General features: G+C 43.2%; 1 protein-coding gene across 1 annotated transcript in view; it reads left to right on the forward strand.

Annotated features, from left to right (window-relative positions):
- Positions 1–20: 20 nt before the first annotated feature.
- The window catches only part of ERICH5 (glutamate rich 5), a 33,029-nt gene continuing 26,137 nt past the window's right edge, over positions 21–6,912 (forward strand). Inside the window, exon 1 of the mRNA XM_029910469.1 lies at positions 21–273. The gene's annotated coding sequence lies outside the window, so the exon portion shown is untranslated. The remainder of the gene's footprint in view (positions 274–6,912) is intronic.

The raw sequence follows: 6,912 nt of genomic DNA on the forward strand, positions 1-6,912 counted from the left end.
TCCTGTGGGGTGGGGACCACCTCCAACCTGCCAGATCACTTTATTTGGCTTGCCACAGCCCAGATTGGAGAAGGGAACATCCAGGGGAGAGGGCCCTGCCTGCATGTGGCTGTGTCTCACATGACATTAGCAAGAGCTAACAGGCTGGAGCAGGAAGCTGTGCCGTATAGGCTCTCCCCAACTCAACCTCCCTGTGACCCAGCAATCTCTTGGTGTCAGCTGTCAGGGGGTACAGTGGGGGGGCATAGAAGTTACAGCAATCTGCTGAGTCTGGTATGTGCATTATAATTCACCAAAGAATGTCATGTGAGGTCCCAAATAAAAGCCAGTGTTACATTGGTTATCCATATTAGTGTGAAACACATGTATAAGGAGTTAAGTGTATACAATATTATAAAGTCCGTGTCTAGGGACTGACACAGTGAAGGTTTCTTGTCAGACAAATGTTTACCTAGCTGATTGTTCATGTGTCAAATAAGTATTGTACAGTTCACAAAGGGTCTCCTATTACTAGTCTGTACTGAATGTTAATGAAGGATTTTGAAAGTTTCAAAGAAAGAAAATAACAGTAAGAGAAAAATCAAGATAGGGTTTTCCTTCCCTTCCCTGAAGTGCACATCAAATATTTGCTCTGCTATATGTGGGGGATAAAGAAGACATCCAAGAACTCTTCAATGAGGAAGTAAAAGGACAGTGAGTTTGCTTCATGAAAGAGGGAGTTGTAGTCAGGTTTGGTTGAAAACACTGGCGAGAACTTTGGGCGAGAAACTTCTTTAGACCGGAGGCTAACCTGTTAAGTTTAGTATCTAGAAAGCAAGTTATGATTTTGTTTTATATGTAAGCCTTTGTTTTCAATGTTCTTACTATCCCTTGAATTGCTGTTCTTTGATAAACTTACTCTTGTTTTCACTATAAATACAATCTAAGTGCTGTGGTTTTAAGCAGAGATATGATCCAGAGTTGAATCTTGCAAGCTGGTGGTGTACTCTTCCTTTGGGAAAAGCAGGCCTGGTATTTCTGAGAGTGTTCAGTGGATAAGTGGCTGGACGCTGTGGGGAACGGTCTGAGGACTTGGGGGTTGGTGTATGCCTACCGCTATCTGTAGAGAGAGAGTGAGGCCTGGAAGGCAGTGCTTGTGCTGCCAGAGGCTGTTGGTTTCAAGAAGCTGGTCCACAGTGGGCACAGACAAGACTGCATCACATTAAGGGCAGGTAGTGGTGAGGTGCCCCACAACCATGCGTACCATAGGGGGGGTGTCACTGCCCGGAAGTGGGACCTGACCACTTCCCCACCTCTACCCCGCGTCATACCCCCACTGACCCACCAAAGTCAAATCCTCCCAGCGGGCCAATGACATCGCTCAAGATGGTGTTCAGAAAAGAAAACGTTTATATAGTATTTTTTATTTTGAATTTCTTAGAAATAATAAAACTGTCATACAACTTTATACAATTCTTTGCCTGCCAGAGAGTTTTTAGTGTTTGCCAGACACCTGACAACGCTTCAGTTCTGTCAGTTTGTTGATGTTTGGCCTCAGTGACTAAGCAATTGAAACCTTCAGGATTGCAGCAAGGTGTGCATCAGATAGTTGTGTTCGGTATTTTGACTTGCTTATATTCATTGTGGGGAAAAAAAGTGCTGCTGCCTCCATGGCTGACTCTGCCCGGCAACTAATGATGCTGCTTCCATGGCTGACTCTGCCTGGCGACTAGTGATGATATCTCTTTCCCTCTCCCCCAGCCAACGGGAGCTGCGGGGGACAGTGCCTGCAAGCAGACATTGCCGGCCACGTGTCTGCATTTGTCTCTCCTCCATAGGCCGCAGTGGGGAGGTTCTCGGGCCGCAGATGGCCCGCAGGCCGGGACTTTGAGACCCCTGCTCTGTAGGAACCAAAACGCTTTTTTTTTTTTTCTTTTTAAACAAAATAGGGTATGTTCAGTTGTTACAATAGGAACAAATTCCTATTGTATCTTTATATTCCATTTTCATATAACATCACCAAGAACCATGTAAAAAGAGAGACAATGAGAATTTTAGCCAAGTATGGTGACTCATACTGATAGCAAGACAAAATGATGTTCTAAATGCTTTTAACATAAAAAGGCAAAGGTGCAATTTAAGAGCAGTAGTAATGCACTGAAAGTTCTGACACAGAGAAAGGATGAAAGAATGTGATTTGTGGGATCAAATGAACTGGGTTTAGTTGTGTGCTGAAGCAGATTGAAATTTAAAGTAAGTTTGAAAATTAGTATTTTAAATTGAGAAAGGGTTGAAAATTGTCTCAAAAGCTGAAACTGGATTTTGATGACAAATAGAAGCAATAAACATGGGCAATAAACAAAAATTAATGGCCGATGATCTGTCCATGACTTACACTAAAAATACCTATGACTAAATCTTGCCGGGGGAGCTGCTGGGGTGGGTGCCCTGGGCCAGTGGACTGCAGCTGCTCTGGCCAGCCACCCGGGGACCGCTACCGGGGGCTCGCCCAAGCAGTAGCTGTTGTGGGTATCTCCGGGGCCACTTGAGCAGCTGGCCCTGGAACAAGCTGCTTGGGTGGCCTTGGGGTCAGCCACACTGGCTGCTGCAGAAGTCATGGAGATCGCAGAAAGTCATGGAATCTGTGACTTCCACAACTTCAGTGATAGCCATGGAGCCCTAATAATGACGTAATTCCACAACAGTAATGAGAAGCATGTACAATGGAAATAGTGGTTATATGTGCTGTCACAGGTAGCATACAACTGAGAAAATAATAAAAATGGAAAAGAACTCCCTCTAGTGAAGAAAGAAGAAAAAAATTACACTGAACACTCTAAACCTGTAGTGTCAAATACTTGATATATATGTACTATATGTTATCAGAGATGTACCATTCCGTAAATTTCTGTGTGAACTGGGTTCTCATGAAAACTGGACAAATAGCAATGGGTCAGTGAGGAAGAGGTGATCACGCAGGCAAATTGGGCCAGGCTATTCAAGGCATTGGAGATAGTAACTATCACCCTGGCTTTCACCTGGAAGTAGATTGGCAGACTGTGTGGTGCACAAGTTACCCTGAGCTGAGGGAGGAACTTGCAAATGGGACTTGGAAAACCAGTTTTGGAACCACTGCTGGGATTTAACACCAACATCCAAATGCCACTCATAATATCTCCTAGGGCTACTTCTGGGGTTGTTCCGTTTATTTATACAATACTCCTTGCTGAGGGCTATGCCTGAAGTTATAATTAGCCCCAAATGCTAGGATTATGCATTCAGAAATGGAAACTGCTCTTTTAAAAATATGGTCCATGATCTTTATTTTATCAGTGTGACAGCCTAATTTTTTGAGCATTTTGTAAAAGGTGTTGGACTTATTTTGATAAAGGAAAAATACGCAAGAAGAATGAGGTTAATGTTTTTGAATATTTCCCCTCCAGAATTAATAAACAGTTACATAAGAACTCCATGTGGGCACCTGCATTCATTACTTTCCCTTTTGCACTTGTTAAGAGTATTAAAAGTGACAGGCTGTGTTTTCTGATAATGATCACATTTAAAGCAAATGCAAACATGTTCATCCAATTTTCATCGGGTCATGTACTATGCTATCCCTTTATTGTCAGGCAAACAAATATATCTCATTGTTTCAGAACATTAGAGTCTGGAACCCTACTAATGTACGTATTTGCTGAATTAGCATTCACATTTCTTGTCTGTCATCCATCCAATGATTACAAAGATTTAAAAAAAAAAGAGGAAATGGCCAGAATACAGGGAAAATCATGAAGCTAAATACCTATTTGTGAATATTTGGATATATGCACACTAAATGCAGCTAGGTTTAAATTGGCAAGGAAAGTAGCATACAGTATTGGAGGCTTTTCTTATTGAGTACTACATAAATGCCAAGTTTAAAGTGTTGTTAAAAGCTCTCTAACCAAAAAAATATATCTACATTTTCCTAGTGCCAAATTCTATCAGGAAATGTGTATATCTACAGGTTTCTAAAAATTGTAGTTAGACTTAGTGAAAAGCTCTTCAGATTCCTTCCTTGACAATGAAGAAGCATGGTTGACAGAACATGCTGTCCCAGGCAACCTAAAAAAGTTGGATTTCATGGAGCCAGATCCTCAGATGATATAAATCAGCATCACCCAATTAATTTCAGTGGAGCTACACCCAATTTACTCCAATTGAGGATCTGGCCTGCACTTTCTCTCAAACAATTTGCTGTCCAGCCTATGCAATCCTGTTCTTTCTGTACAGAACAGGAAAAGGAGTTGTGGCTTGAGGAAAAGATCGCTCTACTTCCATAGACTTATTTGAAAGACTAGTGAGTCCTGGGAGTTTGGGACAATACTTTGATAGGGGATCAAAATGTAGGAAGTCTAAAGTTGCAACAGGCTCACTGCCTTAAAAAGTTCAAAATTACAATTAGCTACTGAGCTCCAGGAAGAGTGAAACAAGTTAGGTCCTGTAGTTCTGGCCTAAGAAGCTTAAAAAATTGCTGACACCTTATGGAAAACTTTAAAAAGTTGTTTATGGACTAGCCCTTCCACTTATATAATATTCTATATATAATTACTTTATTATTGGGACAAAGGTACACATAAACTACCAGTCTTTGCTTCCTAAGAATTCTGTTCATGCTGCTTATTGCCCATTTGAAGTCCTAATCCTGTATTTCTTTTTTGCTGTGAATGTAATTAATGTCACAACCAGCGGATTGTGACCTCAAGTAAGGAAGCATCAGTTGGAGCCAGTGAACTCTTTGGCCCCAGTCCTGTCAGTTGCCCCACAAGCATCTACTCCATCATCAGATACTAGCAGGATAGGAGTCTAAGGAAGCAAAGATCTGTTTCCATGTAAATGCCTTTAGAAATAATGGCTATGAAAACTTCAGACCATGTATTTTACTGTCAGATGGCATTTTACTAAATGGAATGATTTAAGTTTTTCCATAAGGCACTAATTGTTCATTATCAATTTTTAACTCCAAACAACTTATCCTTCTCCTCAGTTGTCCTTTCTCTCCTCCCCTTCTCTCTGCACCCCTTATCTTCATTTTTATTTGTTTAAGTTAGGTGAGTTCGGCCTCCCCTGCTGGGTCTACGGCCTAAACTGCCTCTTCAGTTGCTCATGCTTCCTGTTTGACACCTCCTGGCTCTCCCCACCTTTTTCCCTTTCTCTTTCATTGCTTTCATTTCCTGACTTACATTTTGGGATAAAATGAAGTGCTTTTCCCCCCTCTTTCTCTGTAAAACAATTGTGTTTGCAGAAGCTCCTGTGCTTTAGTTAGTTCCTTGGATACTTCATGTCTACACAACAGCATACTACAAACATTAATATTGCTTCAGCTTGTTAAAGAATTACTAACATTACATTGCCCACTACCTAATATTAACAGGCTTAGGAAACAGTCACAAAGAAATCTACTATAAGTATATGTATTCTTTAAAAAAAGATGTAAAAATGAATATGAGCTACAGAACAGGAGGAAGTAAAAATGTTTAGGTTGATGTGTTACATTACATCTTATGTATTCAAGACACTTATGATAATCCAGTTGTCATTATAGATTATAAATCCTAGACATACGGCAATACGTATTTCACATTGGAAGGAAAAATCCTGCTGTAAATATTGTCTCTAGGCCAAACCACCTTCCTTTTACATCAATGAGGTTGCATACACACACAAATGTGAGCAGAATTTAACACTTATGTTTACAGATTTAGGCCCAGGTTCTAGTTAGGGTTAAGGAGGTGTATGCAACTTTTTCCCTTTGCATGTCCACACCTAGGGCAGCCATAGTCTTAATTTTTGTGAACCTGAAACAAAAGGACCTCTAGCCTACGCAAAGAGAATGGGCTGGTTAGGGAAAATGTGGAGCCCTACTCTCCAACCCCCTTTCCTCTGAGCTGTCACAGCTGGGCATTCAGGTGAACGGAGCTGTAGAAGAAACTCCATATAGCCCACATAAGAGGGGAGTTTTTGCTGCATTCACTCAAAGAGTGTAGCGATGATCACTCTGGCATGAGTTCCCCTAAGCACTCCTAGTGGTGTTCTGGCTGCCTCGGATCAAGGGAATCTTGCTTCCCTACTTCATGAAGAAGATGTGAGAAAAAGGGTGAGAAGCCCTCCATTGACTCTGGACCTTGTCCTCTTTTGTAATTTTGCCTCTTGTCCTCTCCCCTAACAATGGCTGCCTCATTATTCTGTCATACAATTTTGCCACCCTTGGTTCAAGAGACTACTACTCTGTCCGTCAATGTAGGTTCTTATATTACTCCTGGGAGAAATCTGCGCCACTGTGCAATGCAGAATTTTGCAGAATTTCTCCCCCCCTCCCCATTCCCACCAGAAATGGGCTGCAGAGCTTTGGCCACCACGAGGGGCTGCTGGACCCGGCAGAGCCCAGGTTGCAAATGAAGACAAGGCCGGGGAGGGGGAGGGAACTGGAGGGTTTCCAGCAGCTACAATTCCCAGCACACCCCCGAAGGAAGGAGGTGGCAGCTGCGCACAGGAAACTCCATGTAAGCCCAGGACCCAGCATCAGTCTGTTTCTCCCTCTGGATCCCTGGGCTCTAGGAGGGTAGGGTCTGTGAGTAGGGTGACCAGACGTCCTGATTTTATCGGGACTGTCCCGATATTTCCTTGTTTGTCCCGCGTCCCGACCAATGTGCGGTCGGGACACTGGACAAACAAAGAAATGCTCTGGAGCCCGGAAGTGCTTGCGCCCCCCTGCCCGACTCCGCCCCCACCTCCCCCCATTGGCTCCCTCCCCAAATCCCCGCCTCTTTCCCAGGCTCACCATTCCTCCTTCCTCCACAAGCTCTGGAGGGAGGCCCCGGAGACGCAGGGGGAGCGTGGGGCCAGGGTGAGTGAGAGTTCAGCCTGGCCCCGAGCAGGCAGGACTCAGTCGGG

Source organism: Terrapene carolina, unplaced genomic scaffold, assembly GCF_002925995.2.
Source record: "Terrapene carolina triunguis isolate 2854851 unplaced genomic scaffold, T_m_triunguis-2.0 Scaffold58, whole genome shotgun sequence".
NCBI classification, from domain to species: Eukaryota; Metazoa; Chordata; order Testudines; family Emydidae; genus Terrapene; species Terrapene triunguis.